Source organism: Drosophila rhopaloa, unplaced genomic scaffold (genome assembly GCF_018152115.1).
Source record: "Drosophila rhopaloa isolate 14029-0021.01 unplaced genomic scaffold, ASM1815211v1 contig_3, whole genome shotgun sequence".
NCBI lineage: Eukaryota > Metazoa > Arthropoda > Insecta > Diptera > Drosophilidae > Drosophila > Drosophila rhopaloa.
The window spans coordinates 14139001-14157407 of NW_025335123.1; the positions used below are offsets into that span (position 1 = coordinate 14139001).

The 18407-nt window shown below is 37.5% G+C and overlaps 1 protein-coding gene across 11 annotated transcripts in view; it reads left to right on the top strand.

Annotated features, from left to right (window-relative positions):
• Positions 1 to 3448: 3448 nt before the first annotated feature.
• LOC108049014 (potassium voltage-gated channel protein eag) overlaps positions 3449 to 18407 on the top strand; it is a 67206-nt gene continuing 52247 nt past the window's right edge. For all 11 annotated transcript variants that reach the window (XM_017130004.2, XM_017130006.2, XM_017130005.2 and 8 more), the window contains exons 1-2: positions 3449 to 3550; positions 3814 to 4022. The gene's annotated coding sequence lies outside the window, so the exon portion shown is untranslated. The remainder of the gene's footprint in view (positions 3551 to 3813; positions 4023 to 18407) is intronic.

Genomic DNA, 18407 nt, shown 5'->3' on the forward strand with positions numbered 1-18407 from the left:
TTTGGTTTACTTGTATCAAACAGCCCATAAAAACGGTATTGTGAACCTTGATCACTGACTCAAGACTTACTAATCCCGTTAGAAACACCTGCAACGAGTGGAGCTGAAGAGAATCGAAAAATATTCCTAGTACAATTAGAAAATATAGCTATTTAAAAATTATTACATTAATGTTTTGACTCATTTAACATGATTTTTAAGTTAAATATGCGGAACTATTTCGATTTCCTATGAATTATTGTTATTATGATTAATGGTTTTAGGTACAATCAGTAGCTATATGAAACAAGTTTGTTAGGAACCCCTACCCCTAGTATTCGTCGTATATTTTTCAATGAAAATTTACTTTGAGTAAAAAAATGTTTTGTCGATCCAAGTTTTATCGAGATCCCATTTATAAGAAATAGAATAAGAAAAGTGCAACATTTTTAAATGTAAATATACATAGAACGTATTGGTTTTAAAGAGTTTTTCAACCTGCGAATCCAAAAAAAAAAAACTGGGCTTTTATTCTTTTCTGGAAATGTAACTGAAACTGCAAGTGAATCTTCATTTGCTTTTGAGTGCATTCACCTTTTCCAAGTGTTTGAATGGGTAACTTAACACTTAAAATTCTGCGTTTGCAATGGACACGGCGTTGCTGTCTACAAAATCAACACAAAATATGTAACACGAGCTGGAAAAACTAATCCCCGCAAGGAAACAACAATTAGAGAGCAACGTAAGCAAAGCTCAAGGCCAACAATAGAAGGCCCTTTCCCTTCTCACACATTCGGATAATTCTTAATTTGCATTCCGCTTTCTTTCCCCCTCCCTCTTTCGCGCTCTTACCGTTGCATCGATCAAGTTATTGCATCGAGAGAAGAGAAAACAAAGATAAAGAGTGAGAGAGTTACAGGGGGCCTGATATCCAGTTTTATATAGTATAGCATAGTTTGTGGGCATTATAAATGCCGTATACTTGTTATTCAACAGTTGGATCCAATTCAAACTTATCTCATGTACACTCACATATAATTTGCTTATTTTATTCGCATAACAAATCAAACAACATTTACAATGCACCACATACATTGTTCTCTCTCTCGCCCTGCCTCTCCGACATACACAGTTGAGTTCACAATAATAGCACCATCTGTGTGATAACAATGTAACGATGACCTAATTAATAAATTTGTTAATTGCGTTTATTCGTATTAAATTATTAGTATATGGTATTTGCTAATCAAATTAGTATATTTGCAATAATTGGTGAACAAGGCGTTATCTATCTAGTTAAGAGTTATAAATTTGCATATTTATTTTATTGTTATACTATTGTTGTTGTATAAAGATGTTTTAAAATTTATCTAAGTTGTATGATTATTATATTAAAACATGTTTAGGAAAACTTGAAAACTAATAGTCAAGGGTGTCAAAAAAACCATTCCAGTCCAATAACATAAAAAAATACCAGTCGAAATATATTGTCTATTTCATAAGCAAATGTTAGTCTATGAGAAGTAAATGGAATCCGTGGCACATATAAAAAAATCGCCCTTTTAAAGAGATAACATTAACAGAACTTTCTTATCTCCACTGACGTCTTAATAAGTGTTAGGAAAAACATATGCTAAAAATATGAACTTGGCTGTGCGTAGCATGCAAAATTTGTGTGATTCGCGAAAACAAGTCGTCGTACTTTCTTGGCGCTATTTTAAGTTGAACTTTGTACCCGGGCTCAAAGTCGTCCGAATCGTTTGCCCCCCCCGCCTCCTGCCTGAAAGCGGCACCAAAACAAACTCCAAAATGTTTATCCAAGCAAACCAGTTTTTCTCGACTTCATTAACGTTGTTGCATTTGAGTCTGCGGTTGTTTTTTAGTTATTTATATATTTTTTGTTTGCTGCAGCTCCAACTTGTTTACGGTTGTTATTTTCGAGCTGGATTATTGGTAGGATTTAGATTTCTCGGGTGTAAGGTACACCTTTTTGGGATGCTTTATCAGTTTTTAGTGGGGGGATTTGCCACAGGTTTCAGTTTTAGTTTCTGTCACTGTCACCCACTCACACACCTGCACTCTAATTTGGTAATCTGCTGTGCTCAGCGCTCGTTGGAGAACTGCCACCAACTTGATGCTCAACCGAAAGGAAAGGGGGAGGGCGGTGGTCGAGGTCGGGTCTGCCCCACAGTGGTTGCTCTCTCTTCGCAAGAGAGCGATGGAGAGCAGATTGCGAGGGTGGTTCTGGCTCAGTGGTGGCACTATAGCCATTTTCTGGCTAAATTCCAAGGCCCCAAAAGCAGCTTGTAAGCGGTGCAACTGCTGCCTAGCCTACATATAAATTAAGAGTAATATCTTTTTTAATTTAAGTAAGTAAGAATACATTTAAAACGTATTAACCTATTTGGTTAAATCTACTTCCCTAACAATGTATTAATTTGGGTTAGTAATTAAATCCAGCCTGAACACGAACGTAGTCATAAAGTTATAACCCGAGAAAAAATCAAAAATGGGAACTTTAATAAAAATATTTTAAATATCTATTGTTTATGCTGGCAACATGTTATTTAATAAAGAGCTAAAAAGGTTAATAATATTTATTGTACTAGTAAAAGTATGCATTAAATGATCATGCCGGCTTAAGTCCTGGGAGGAATGAAACGTCAATAAGGCTGTATCTAATATGGAATGTAAAACTTACATTTTATATTAAATATGTATATAAGCGCCACCTGATGGTGAATAACTATTACCTTTCTGCGGCTCACTTCCAGATGGCGCTGGAAAAAACCTTTAAATGTTCAATAGTTTTTAGGTAGTAATAATAGTATCGATTGCACCCGGATATTTTAAAATTGGGATATTTTGAAAAATGGTTCTTTGTCCTTAGCTAGATATCATCAAAAGAAAATGCACCTGAAATAAGATCATTATTTAGAAATGCAACTTGATTTACTTTCATATGGTCGTGTCCTCAAGATAGGAGTTCTGTTTAAATTATCAGTCCCTTTTTTGAAAACATTCTTTTAGATTTGACTAAAAGGGCTTGATGTTTATCGTACATTTAAAAAGCGAACAAAATTTAACGTAAAGTATATAAGTGTTAATAATCCTTGATCTACAATTTTAATTTCGTCTTCTTTACCATTGTTACAATTACATTTATCATTATCCTTATAATAATTAAAATAAATCCAAACACTTGTTCACCATTGTTGCGTTAAATACGAAATCGATAGCAACCTCGCGCCAGTGAGCCTTCACTAAAGGTCCTTTGCGCACAACAAAAACTCTATATATCGATACTCTCTTGTGTGGCGTCACCTAGCGGGTGAGTTACTAAAACAGGACTTTTAAAAAGAGTCGATGTTTGAAATGAAGGAGAGTATCTGAGCAATCGGTAGTGCTATCGATGTAAACCCAGCTCTAGTCGCGCGCAACTCACTCGTAGTCGACTTTTAGGTGCGTAGTCGCGAATAACTATGCAGAGGCAACTCTCGCGTCGAACGGTCCTCAGAATCCGGGAGTCGTCCTCCAGTTCAAAAAATCAGCAAATAAATCCAACATTTCCGTGCGCCATTTAATTTTTTTTTTTTTTTTTACTCTTTGGCAAATTTGGAAATTGCAGTGGGGGTGGGGTGGATAAGGGAGGGGGGTTTGGAAAAGGGGGGAGGGAGCGCACGTGTCGGCGTCGCAGTCGGCAATTGTTGCACGCTGCTCCTCCACAATTCTCGCTTCATGTTCTTTCTTGTTTGTTGTGTGCTTCGTGTCCCGTTAATGGTTTCTTCTCCTCCACATCCACCTCAACCTCCCATTTCTCATACACAACTGCAGTGCAAAGTGAAATGCGAAAAAACGCGTCGCAGAGTAATCACATCAAAAATACAGCGAAGGCAGATAAATTCAAAGAATTGAAGAATCAAGCAAAACCCAGTGAAGAATCAATGGAAGAATCAGCGGAATAACACTAAATAAATATAAATATCCACCATTTAAAAGCAATCAAAAAAGCAACCAAACAAACAACAAAAAAGCAACAAAAGGTAATCACAAAAAGGACGAAATATTGTGTAATGAAGTTGAATTTCTTTTTGCCCCAAAAAAACGAAAAAAAAAAATAAAAAAACACCAAAAAGTGGAATAAGAAGGAGCGAAGGCGAAAGTGATACGCAAAGAGAGAGCGAGTGAGAGCGGCATAAACACACTTCTAATTGTAATTGTTGTCTACTGTCGCTCTGCCGGCGTCGCTGCCGCCACTAAAAGTTTTTCCCGGTGGAGCGAAAGAGACAGCGCGAACGGCGAAGTTTTCTCCGAAGAAAAAGTAAAGAAAGGCAAAGCAAAGAAAAATAAATGAGCACGGAGTAGGAGTAGGAGTAGTGGAAAAAATGAACATAATAAGTTAAATTTGCGTGCTGTTGGCTTTTCGTTGATTCATGTTTCTTTCTATATTATTTATTTATTCCGTTTCTGTTGGTTTCATATTTTTTCCCAATTTCTTGTTTGTTTTCTTTCACATATTCTTGGTGCTTTTTTGCTCTTAGCAGAATGTGTGTCAGCCAACAAAAAATGAAATGCGCAATTATGTCAGCAACTAAATAAAACGAAATAAATCCTACATAGCAACTACAACAAATGGTTGCTTTTCAAGTGCAACAAACACACGGACGCACACACACCACCGCACTTTGCGGTTGCATAAGTGTCAACCGCAACACACGCGTACAGTTTGACAGCCACAGTTCTGAGTTAACTTTAACACGAGTAAAAATACAGCGGAAGGTCCTTAAGGCAAACGCAAAAAGATGTGCTTTGTTCAACAAAAGACTAATTTTTGTGGGGTGCCTAAAAGTATGCAACTCGTTATGTTAACCAAAAAACACGGTATATCCTTGCAATGCTCTCTTTAGTATCGCAACTATTGTTTTTCAATGTTTGAAGATATGTTTCTGGGAATGTTGCATATTTTAATTTATATTTAAAACTTATATACTTAAGATTTTGGTTAAGTCATACTCGAAAGTGTGATGTACCCCATGTTTCACTAACAAGCAATTGAAAGGCAGACTTGAATGTAATAGGCAATCAATCACTACAAAGATTAACCAATATATATTGAATCAGGAGAACCCGCATTCAAACTACTTTTTTGTAACAAATATTAAAATATTAAAGTTCTGAAAGCTGAATTGCCTAAAGTTTCGCCGGTCAAACTAAGCTTAAGTTCGCAAAGATTTGGCATGCGAAAGTTCGGGTAACGAAAGTTTTACTGTACAGGTTGAAAAGGATAAGGGCGAAGCACCTGCGGGTGGGTGGCAAAGTGGGCGGCTTAAGTTAGTTGACATCCACACAAGATTGATATTGATGCCCTTTACACCCACACTGGCATACTCAAACACACACACATACACATACACAGACACCCACACACGTACAGTGAGTCACAGCAACAGGAAACGGGGAAAACTACTTAAATATTTAAAGCATTTGATGCCAAAGGGAGGGCGATAAAGAGAGCGAGACGATGGAAGTGAAATTGAATGGTTCCGCCCACTTTTTGCGCCCGAAAGTATGCAAACAATGCCAAATGGCACCAACACAAATGTCGAGTAAATCTTTAGCAAGTTTTCCGCTCCCCAAGAAAACGCAAGAAAACGCGAGAAAACCCACAACAAAAAAAGAACAACCGAATTACAATAAGAACCCAATAATTTTGACACGCATGTGTGGCTTGATGTGTGTGTGTGTGTGTGTGGGCCAAATGAAAAGGGCCAAAACATTAAAAATGTACCACAGCAACAACACAAATAACAAAAATAACAAGAATAAAGGGAATAACACGAAGAAGGTCCAAGCTGACGGGCGCCACAATTTGCTGTTAACATAAAATAAATAAAAAGAAGCAATACACATATATAAACACACATGCATAGTATACATATATCTAGAAATATTTGCTACGCTTTTGGCAGTTGACTTTTGGCGCTGACTGTTCCTATTCGCATTTTCCACTCGTTTCCATTTCGCAATTTTCAATTTTACTTTGCGCATATTTAATATGACAAATCGTAAATAAGATTCGCCACACATTCAGCCCCTTTTGTACACTAAACGCAATTGGATACTTTAATAATCTTTTTTGTTCTCAAAGACAATTTAATGTAAACATTTTCAGTACTAGATTATTTCCTGTTACTTTTAAACAAATATATTTACAAATGTTTGGGCAAGAGAACTCAGAAAATCCGCATCATAGTGTTAATATAATAAATCAAAATTAAAAGTACCTCCTTATTATTTCAGTGCCTTTTTATTTTCTTGTTGTACTTTTATTACTCAAAGTTAATGAGTTTTATGTCTTGGAGAATGGGATGGCTAAGGGAATGTCCTGGCTAATCAATCAAGCGGCATCAATAAACCCTTAAGCAGATTTGCAAAACAATTTATGTTCTTAGAAAAAATCAAAAACTTCACGTATCCTGAGGAGACTTAAAATATTTGCTGTCGGATTTCCATAAAATATGTGAAATGTGAAAGCTGCCACCCGGCGCTTTTCTTTTTCCCCTGACCCTCCGCAAATGTTTTATGTTTGACATCCGCTGGCATCCGTGTTGCCTTGCCGTGGCTTCCGTTTCCGCATAGCGCTGCATTTCCCCTGCTCCTTTTTCCCCTTCCTAACTGCATTATCGTATTGCCCGCCATCTACACTGAGCGGAAAAGCGGTAATTTATCACACTGCCCGAATGGTTCACTATTTTTATTGGCCCTGAATAAATAGGGGTTTGAATAAATGTGTTTCGCATTCTTTTAGAAATGTGACGGATCCAGTATTTGATTGTGTGTGTGTGTGCGGTGGTGGGTTATAGAAAAAATCTTAGCATTCTTTTTAATACCAGATTTAATATCTATTTTTACACAGGTGTGGGTGGGTAATTGAACCCCGCGATTGTTTTAAAAATATTATATATGCTGTTTCACTGATTATACATTAATAGCAATCTTTGTTTAATTAATTTCTTCAAATTCTAGCGAAAACAAGGTGTCTAGAAGTATATAATTATATATTTAATTGCTGATATTTGCACATAATGTTTTGAAATAAATAAATAGCTGTGAGATATTTGTGGAACACCCTGAAGGGAATTGCCCTTCCTTATTTTTTTGGTTTTTCTTTGTGCAGGCAGCGGCACTTATCGCTACAGAGTAGAACCAGCAGCTGGACCACCTGCTGACTTCCTGTCAGATTGTCAGACTGTTTGGCTTGGCTTTTGGCTGTGGCTTCTTTCTGGCAGCTGCGAGGACTAGCAACTCGCTCCTCGCGTCCTTGTCCTCGTTGACCTTGTGCCCGAGATCTGGCTGTCGTATCAAAACAAGTTTATTAACATTCCACTGGCTTTCAAAGCGGTTCTGCCCCCGCCACTCCCCGCCCCACGGCACTTGGCAGGTGCCCAGGGGGAGGGGGTGGGGGACAATTACATATGTAAAATGTGGGCACAGTTTGGCAGCCATTGAAACGAATGGGCACGCCGTCCTGTCGCCATAAAATTGGAGCAAAAATCCCTAGCCAGTTTTCCTGAAGCTGAAAGAAGCCAGGGTTGTCAACCTTTACACATTTAACTTATTTTAAAATAATCACTAATCAATTATTAAATATTTGGATATTGAAGTTTATATATTTTTTGTGTTTTAGAGGAGTATTAAAGGAAATGTTGAGTATCTAAAATTTAAGTTGACTAAGCTTTATGTTTCGGGAATAAAAAAATGTAACAGATTTATTGATACATTGAAGATATCTCTAAGCATTTGAAATCCCTTGAAAGGATGTTCTAGATTGATATATTTTTGACAACTCTAGCCGAAACTGAAGAAGCTGGAAAAGCGAAAGGAAAACGCCAAAGCACGTGTACAATATGTAAATTTATTTATTTCTCTGTTGTTGCTGCTTTTTCATCTTTTTTTCTCGGCCATTTCTGGCTGTCTTTACACAGTTTTTGGCTTTTTGGTTTCTGCTCTTCTTGGCCCTTGGCTTGATGTTGTTTTTATGTTAATGTGCCCGGCCGAATGTGAGTGTGTGCGGGTAAGTGTAAGTGTTAGTCCCTAAGCTGTTTGTGTGTGTCTGTGTGGTGTTCCCAGGCCAAATTCGCCCACTCCAGCTCCTTCAAGATCTTCCCTCTCATGTGCTTGCTCATTGCTTTTAATAGCCAACAACACGCCATGCATTAATTTATGAATTTCGTGTTGTACCGGGCTAACGGGCTAACGGGCTGGCAGAAGCGGGCGTGGCCTTTCCGCCCACCCGGAAAGCTTTTAGCCGGAGAGCCAACAAGCCGCAGAAATAATTAAAAAAGAATATAAAGGCAGTCTACAAAAAAAGCCGAAGACACTTACCGATTCTCGCATGCTGAAGATTTAAATAAATTATTACTTTTAGCTGCGAAAAAAAAACTCCCTTCCCATTTCATATTATATATATTTTATCCTATTTAAATATTTTATGTGGCAATGAATTTGTTGAATTTGATATCAATGGATATCAGAAAGCTGATTATGCTAAATTGGGGTTAATCAAATTCAATAAGTTGTACTGATAACACGAAACGAGCATATTATTCGAGGATGATCTATTAAATAAATTATAGCTTAATACTTATTTTATTCAATGCTCATTTATATGTTAGAGGATTAAAATGATTTACTGTCTTTTGATAAATTCAATTTTTATCGACAAGCCATCAACAATAAATTCAGTTAGTTCACCACTTTTCATTGCATGATTAAATATGCCATAAAAGACCCCAACAGTCTTGAAATAGATTACAATATTTATAACTGAACAAATAACTAAATATATATATTTGAATATCTGCCAAACTCGCAAGATATTAATATTGAGAGTTTGTAAAAAATATTCAATAATTGTTGCCAGCTTAAAACGACTAGGATTCGTATTCCAATTTACGAATATTGCAGTCTTAACGGATATAAATTTATAAATTTAAAAAAAAGTGTATTAAATGTGATATGAAAAATACTTTCACTGTATTACAGCAAATCAAATTAATTTTTGCAATAAATGCACGCCGTGGAAAATTAAAATTTTCCAAGCCACAAATATGTATGAAATTTTTATTGATGATAATTGGTATTAATTTGTTGAATTGCTCATAATAGCATTATTCAACGCAAATAAAACCATTCAAGGAAGAAAATTATTTAAAATTGAAGTTATTTAAGTCAGAATACGAACAAATTCATTGTTGTTGTTTGAAATTATAAAAATTTGTAGTTGTGATTTTTAAAAGAAAAATTTGAGCTGCATAGTTTTAACAAGTTTCAAACTTAGGAGAACTAGATACATATGAAATAATAGTATGTACAGAAAATAAGAAGATTTATGTAACTGAAATGTTTAGTAGATAAACTCAAAATAAAAACGGTGCAGAATTCATAGTTTTGCCATTATTTTTTGTCGCAAGCCACAAATATGTTCAACAATTTAAAATGACACCACTGGGTGGTCGCCAAAACCGCATAACTTCATTATTCGAATCAAAGTAACAGTCGATGACTTTAATTTGCAGGCCACAGATATTTAAAACAATTTAACGAATGATATCCATTACGTATTTATTTCAAAAGCCCACATAATTTGTTTTGCAAAGTCGAAAGTAACTGACCGGAAATTGAAAACTTTTGCAGGCCAATGGCTTCTAAAGTCCTTTTCTTCTTTATTCCTGGCCAGTGGCTGTCAAACTGTAGACGCCAGTTTGTCGACCGCCCAAATGTCGCAGCATACTTTTCGGCGGGCGCTGTAAAACTATTACACTTATTGTCGTTGTGCGTGTGTGTGTGTTTGTGGGGGATCCCCCGAAAAGTGGAGAAAGGGATATCCCATTATAGTGGCCTCTTCTTCGATTTTCTGCTCTTTTCGCTCGCAGTTCTTTTTTTTTCCTCCTCTATTTTTTTTTTATTTGTTTGCCTTGCTTTGGCCTATTGTTTGCTTATCATGTGCATGGGTGTGTGTGTGTTCTCAGTGCTGTGTGTATGGGAGCGTTTTCTTACTGTGTCAATATTTTTTGGCGTAAGCTTTGCTTTTAGCCATGACAAGTAAATATGCCATCACAGAAGCACCAGCAGCAGCAGAAGAAGCTGAATAAATTGGCCAGTCTCGAGTTTTTCCCAGACCCAGCCTCCTCTGCCTTCCATTTCCCATTTTGCTCGCTTTTCCAGGGGGAAAAAAAAAGAAAGCAGACAAAAGCCCCTCGCCTGAAGTTCTCAAGTTGTTGTTTTTGTTGCTAGTATTAGTGTTAGTGTTGCTTTGGTTGCGCGTGGCGCAATCGAAAAAGTTTTTATGACACAATTTCCCTTTGTTGCCATTTGCCTTTCGCCTCTCGTCTTTCTTGGCACACTTTCGATTTTCGATTTCGCCATCGGAAAAAAAAGGGGAGCAGCGGGAAAGCGACCACTGAGTCATATCTGGTACACTGCAAAACAAGTGACTTCATGGTGCAAAAAGGAACACACTCCATACATTTCACATCTCAGTTCATCTTATTTTTAAGGAAAAGGGTTTCAAAGATAAAAATACTGATTTTGTATGGATCAAGCCGATGTGTCAATTTATAGGTGGAGCAAAGCTAGTTTTTTAGTAACAACAACTTGAGAACTTTATACCAAAAATGAAGAACTAACATTTCAATGGGACCTCAAACTTTTCGGGGCAACTTTTTGCAACACATCTTAAAAATTTCTAAATAAAATGAGAAATAATCCGTACATCTTATCCTTCCAATTCTAACTAAAACATAGAGCAAAAGTAATACAACATTTTTAGATTCATTAAATTTGATTCTCAGTGTAAAGTAGCAGAGTGAAGTAACTTTACTTGGGAAACTTCAAAGAAGAAAAAAACGGGCGTAGAAGTCTGGGACTGCTGCAGCTATATTTAGAATATTTGGTGGGCGTGCTAACTGGGTTTGCAGAGGGGAGTGCCGGGGCACAGACTGCTTTCGGGGCAATCGGCACAAGGATACGCTTGCCACTCCCCTCTGAACAAATAAAAAAAAAAGCCAATGAAAAAACGAAGTTGCATGCAAGAAAAGCCATGCAAAGCGGGCCAAAAATTATGTGTTGCATACTTACGTGCGCTGCACTGACCTTGCGTGAGGCGGAAAATAAGGGAGAGCAGCAAGAACATGGGGGGTGTGTAAGGAAAAATCCAAGGAGGAGGCAAACAAAAAAGGAGGCAACTACTTGGCCAGGTGCAACACTATCTTTAAATGTGTCTGTCGGTGGGTTTTATTGCACTGCTCGTTTCGGGCACCAGAGTCTAATTGGATAGGGAGACAGAGACAAAAAGATAGAGGCACAGATGGAAACGGAGAAAGGGATGGGGCGAGGAAACAGAGGGAGATGGCCAGAGACAGAGACAGCGAGAGAGCGAGAGGGAGCAAGGAGACCCACAGCTAGGCCAAATTAATCGATAAAAAGATCAAATTGAATTTGCCACTGTGGAGGGGGAAGAGCAGAAAAGAGGAGCGAGGAAAGGGGAAAATAGAAGGAAAAAGTAAAGGAAGAGGAAGTGGGCTAAGAAGACGCAAAAAAGAGGGCCCAAAGGCAGTCAAGTGAGCCGTGAGCTAAGGCCAAAAGCTGATAAGCCGCCGCAACAATAAAATCAAATCACATCAGGCCCGCGCCACGTTAACGGGCTCAAACGGTCAGCAAACGGGAAAACAGTTATCGGGTATCGGGTATCGGGCAATGAGTATCGGGTAGCGAGTAACGGTTATTGAGTTAGCGAATTAATCTACAAAAAGTAGCAAGTACTCAATTGAACTCAGTCAACTGAACTGGATTTAACCATTTATAGTATATATATATGCGCTGATACAGCAATGTCCAGGAAAATTGTAATTTAATTGCAAGTTTAAGCACTCAATTAGCCTCTGGCAACTGCTAAAAGCGTTAATGTTTCAATTCAGTTTATTAAGTAAATTAATTACTTTGAACCAATTATTTAAGACGTGCTTTTAACAATTCATAACAGTTAAAACAATTCATTAAAGAATAATAGTTTTATGTATTAATTCATTTAATAAATATTAAATGGCTAACTTATTTAATAAGGGCTAATTTAAGAATGGAAACAATTTTCAAACCAGTAAAAAACAAAGTTTAAAAGCTAATAAGCTGCTCATAAACTATTAAATACGTTCATGTCTCGTTCACATATTGTTAATAATGTGTATTTAAACTATTTAGTCAGTTGATTCATCAATGTATTAAGCAGTAATCCGGATGAATCTTCAACCAAGCTTAAGTCTTGTTTATATTTTATTTACGGTCCAAAATATATATATAAGTTTGCTCATCTAAATCCCGTGAAATTTGCATGCAATTTTAAAAATTTAAGATCTGATATAAAAGAGCAACAAAAGAAGACACAACTTGCTTGAGCTTTTCTGGGAATAAGCGTGGAGGAAAATCCAGCTCCTCCTCCCGCCCCTCTTCATTAATTTAATGAATACTCATCTCCATTTATATTTCATATGCTGAAATGCTTTTGGCACTGACGCCGCCTAATTAACTAAAAAATATGAATAAAAATTACTCACTCAGAGAACGGGAGACAAATAGGAAGCATTATTCAAGACATTAGTCGGAGATAATGTGCTCAGAGTTTCTAAGGGGGGATGAGCTCTTTGGGTTCCAAAGAATTAGACCGCGGATCCCCAGATCAATTCCGTTCGCTGCAGTCGAGAACTCAGAAGGATATCGGCTGCCCCAAAAGTCCTCAATGCAATCTCCTTCAACTGAAATATTTATCTTGGGAATGGGGAATCCGAAAATAGACTTTCTTTTGCGCTGCTTCTTTTTTGTTGTCTTGGGTTAATGAAATGGCTGCCCTACTTTGCCATCCCGGCCAAGGCGCCCCAACTTGGCACGCAAAAGTCAGGCCCAGTTTCAGCCATACTCGTACATGGCGAAAAACATGTTTCCTCTTTTCCATTTTATTACTTAATTTGACAAATAAAAAGTTATGGCAGTTTCAAATATAGTTAGCAAAATATTTCGTTTCTTGAAATCACTTATTAAGATTAATCCAAAACCTTTTTTTAAGATATCCAAAATAGATTCTCTTGCTTGCCTTTCTTTAACTTTAAAAGTTATTTTCAAAAATGAATAATAACCTTAAAAAACCAATATTAGATGATATTCTTATATTTAAAATTCGCGTAATGAAGATGTTTGAATAAATATGGTGATATACTTATAATTGCATTGCCTGAATGTAATAAGGTTGTTTTTCAACCATTGTTTTTGGTTTGTGGGGAGTTTTCTTATGAACTTTTGATTACTATATTTTTTGATATTTTTTCCCCGTGCAGTTTCAGTCGTAGTCGCAGTTTCAGTTAGCAGTTCCAGTCGCTCGCCCCGGGCAACGGGCTGACGACTTGGCAAAATCAAGGTTAAGTATATGTATTTATGCGCATACCCAAGTAGCTCTGACTTGGGCGCATATACAAATACGAATACATGTATATTCGCCCAGGAGTGGGAAACAAAGGACGAGGCTTTCGGTGGGGCTGGAGGGGGGGGACAGGAAATGTCAATCAATTAGACCAGCCCCAGGCGCCAAATGCGTCGGCGGTTTGGCCCTCCTCCTTGAGAGATCGGGGAATCCTTTTGGATTGGCCCTCCTTTCCTTGGGTCTTTGACCATCGCTGATTGCACTCGCCTTCTTGGAACTGGTGACCTTTTCTGGCAATCCTAGTGGTGGTGGTCAGAAGGACGTCGAGGAATGAAGGACTGCCGTTCCGGTAACCTGTTTGACTTTAATTTATAAGGATGGCTTCTGATTGCTCAACTTGATTTACTTCTGCTGGGTGAAATCGCTGTCGTTCTTCAGTTACTTTTTGTTCTGTTACTATTTGCAGCAATTTGTATGTATGCTCTAGATACAGCCACGAATTTGCTTAAATTCAATGCATTTTATATCCTTTTGGTCGGATTTTTAGTGGCAATAAAAAGGATTGACAGTTCGATTACATGAAACCATTTGAGTTTGCAAGCCAAACTTTTCAGTTCACAAATCATTCCTAGGGTAATGTGGTTAAATTCAATTAGTTTACTATCATCATTAAAACAAATACATTTCTATATTACAATTTGTGTGTTTTCATATCCTATCAAAAAGTATAATGATTTCAGGGAAAAGTTTGCAGCGCAGTGTAGATCACATATTATACCCTATAAAGTATATATATTCTGGATCAGCATCACCAAGGTTATGCTTGTCGATTCATTATTTTGAAGCATCGAAGTCGAAATTGAAATATAGGATATTTAATTTTTGTGAGAGCTACAAGTTTGCTTCCTTTTCTATTGAATTTTATTTTCTACTCTAGCAAGGGAATTAATAACCACAAAAAGCGTGACAGTTCAATAATTGAAATCCCTAAATTGTGCGAGCCTAACTTTCACCAAGATCCACTTCGCAATTGCTGTGCAACTAAGATAAGAATATTTACGTAATTGGATGAATATAAACAGCCAACTCAATTAAAACCCTTCATCTTTGGCATTAAAAAGTGTCCAATATTGATTTTACAAGCTTAGATTAAGCTTATTAATTATTTTCACTACTAAATAACCCGCAGTTTTAAATGAGAAAAATGTTAACTTATTCATTACTAAAATATGAAATGAATTATTAATTTGTAAGCCTTTAATGACACAGCCTGGTCTATTTATTATGCTTGGATGATTTTTCCGCATTACAAACAGAATTATTTTTACAAAAAGGGCTATAAATTCCCTGCAGAAGTTCAGTTGCAATTCATAGTCAATTTTCTGAATATTCAACATTTATTTATTTATTTTGCAGCCTGCTAGGTTCTTTGACATTTATGTTGTAAAATCACAAATCAAAAATCAATATGAGGTCACATCTGCAATTTACAGCGTCAAAGTTAAAGTTATTCAATAAAGGAAATGTATTTACAAGTTAGAATTTCATAAAATTACCTTTTCTTTGCAGCCACATTTTTTATTTATTCCTGGTATCCTATGAAAACATTATTTTCGATTCCCTTTATCCAGTCAATAGGCATTTCTAAGGCAACAAACTTGTTTTGGGCGCAGAAATGAGTGCTATAACTAACTGATATATTTTAGATCATCCAGTCATTTTCATTTGCCAACCAATTCAATCGAATTGAAGTAGCCTTTCTTCGGGAAAACGGAGGGGGTCCATTGTCCTGCGAGCGAGCAGCGCATCCTTGGTCTGTTCTTCGTCTGCTTTTTTCGTCTGGTTGGAGGGGGAGGGGGGAGGTCCTTAATACTCAGCCACCCCCCACCACCCCCTGTCAGCCACCCAGTCAAGCCTATTGTCCCCATGAGCTTTGTTTTCTATTTGCTGTTTTTCCCCCTCTCGGTTTGCGGCTTTGTTTTGGTTTCCCCAGCATTTGTGTTTGTGTAATTGTTGCAACAATTGTGCTTTCCGAATGGGATATACATGCACATACACACACATAACACACACACATAACACACACACACACACCGACAAGGCTCGAAACAAAACGTATTATATGAAGGGGGGTTTTTCTTCTTTTTTTTCTGCGGGGTATAACAATGATTTGTCCACAGACCGTAAAATTTGTTGTGAAAGCGAGTATTGGGAAAATGTGAATGCCTTGGGAATGGGAATGGAAATGGGAATGGAAATGGGAATGGGAATGGGAATGGGAATGGAAATATAACTGGGAATGCAATGTGCAATGGCCGAACACTCGAACTCGAACAAGGTAATTAGGAAATGCCCGGGATTTTGTTTCGCATTTTCCACCTGCTCACAAATTCTCTCTCTCACTCGCAATTTCTGTTTCTGTTTTTGGCTTAGACGCTTGAGCCGAGTTCAACTGAAAGCGAATGGCAAAAGGTTTATAAATTTTTGAATAGTCCACAATGGCAAATGGTATCCAAAGGTGAGCCAAAATGTGTGGGGCGGCACATAAAGGGGGCATGCTGCTCGGTTACACATTGCCGGGGCAGCTTCATTTTCTTGATGACACCATCTCATTAATAATGCCGCAGCTCTATTAATATTTGAAAGCCAAACGCAGCACACCGGAAATTAAATCCGAATGAATGGTGGTCGGGGGGTGCGGGGGTGTTGTGGGCGGATGAGTGGGTGTGCGTGTGTGTGTATGTGTGTGTGTGTAAATACTTCTATATGCATAGGAGTGCGAGTGAGTGGAAGGATATAATCCAGCTTGATTCGTCCTTAAAGTTCAAGTAATTGGAGCAAGGGAGGGGGGTACAATTAAGGGACTAAGTATATTTCTTGTTTGCAAATAGTTGAAGGGCCCACTAAAATCTCTACTTCCCTAAAGTTTAGAAAAATAACTGTTGATCAGGCAAACCTATTCCCAAAAAAAAACATTACTGAATGCATGTCATTGCATTTGTTTATTTTATGTAATCTCAAAAGAGTTAAAAAAATTAACAGAATTTTAAAAGAAAATAATTTTTAAAAAACCTCAGTAACATTTTAAAATTCTTTTTGTTATATCATCTATTTTATTTAAATTTTAAGGGTTGAACACAAACAAGAACAGTCTAAATTTATGATACAATAATCCGAATTAGATTTTTTGACTTTAAAACTAGTTTTATTGAAATAAGGGCTTATAAATTTTAGGGTTTTGTTATTCACGATAGAAAGATGTTGGGTTAAGCAAACTGGAAACCATTTAAATATATTTTTATATTTTATTATACATTTTGATATTAATATGGGCACTGGAGAAACTTCACTTACCGAATAATGTTATTTATCTCTTGTGCATTTCGCTTTCTAACCCCAGGCATTTCGATTAAGTCGCAGCATATCTTGTGCCATTTCGATTCGCAGCCACCTCAGCTGCTCCTTATCCTTTAGCCATTCCCCATTCCCCATTCCCCCTTGACCCTCTCATGTTAATTTTTATGACGTACTTGAAGTGAGCCATAAAATGAGAGGGCGGCTTGAGGGGAATTTAGCCCGAGGGGCGGGGCGGGGGGATGAGCTGCAACAAATTAAAATGTATAGTCGCCTCCACACGGCCCACCTGCCTTTCCGCTTTTCCCCCGCTTTTCCCACGGTTTTCCACCCGTTTTGGCGTTTCTGCTGCGCTTTGTGGGGCAAGGTGAGCGTCATCCTGTGGCATCGTTTGTCCTGCTCCGTTCTGGTGCCCCATCCCAACTTCTGTGGCCGGCCACTCGGTCGCCAACGAAACCAACAGGAGACTGGAAAAAAAAGGACAATCCCTAAATGACTTATTTCTTATTATTTCCAAATTGTTCAGTCGATTGTAAAATTCCTCACCCACCCAGTAATAAAATATGGTACACCTTCCAGCTTAAAATCTACTTAAAGATTACCAAGAGGTCAAGAAATGTCTGTTTTTATGATCAATTTCGGAAGTGCTGGTGAAATTGTAATATGTAAACCAAATATGTGTGTTACCCAGACGAAATATTTAACATATTGATCTTGTAAAACAGCATTAACAGCAATATTTTGAGTTTCAATTTGTCCTGAACTTGGCCAAAACACTTAAAAGGAAATTATTTTTAATTATTTCCTTTGGTTGAAATGATATTTATTTTCTCTCTGTGTACCAGCCACAGTGGCTGCCACATATACGTCCAAAATAGTTGTAGTTGGTCCTTGCCACACACACACACAGCCAGGAAAACTCCTCTCGTTTTTCATGTGTTGCAAGGTGCACAATGGTTGGAATGGGAAAAATTGTGGGACATGGTGGAAAATGGGGGCCATGGCATGTGGCAAGTGTGTCAGCAGGGGAGGGGGAGGGGGAGAGCAGGGGATGGGCATATTAAGGGGCGTGGCGACATTCCATTTATTATAAATAGGCGAGTGCTGAGAGGCTTGACTTTCCGTTCCTATTTTACATCCTTTTTGGCTTGTGACGTCAGTGGGCGATTTGCGAATTGACAGCATTTAGTACAGTGCGTTTCATAAGTGTTCGTTTGTCGGGAATCACTCAGTTTTGTGGGAAATGCAATAATTAGATTGGCTTTGCTGATGCCTCTCAATTTATTTTTATAGATAAATCGATTTCGGAGGGACTTAAAGTGTTTAAACTTAGTTACATATTTAAATTCAAGCTTTGAGATTTAAGATATTATTATACCATCTATCAAAATTACTCTACCACTTTCTTGTTACTATTAAAATTTTCTTATTATCCGGACTTCAATGCACTTAAGTTTACTGCTGCCACAGGAAGTTGCAAGTTTATCTGAGGGTTATTATTGATTGCCTTAAGACTTACATCATTATCTCTATTCTTTTCCCGGTTCATTAGCCAACCCAAAGAGATGGCTTAACTTTGGATCAGCTATGAATTTGCTTGCATTAT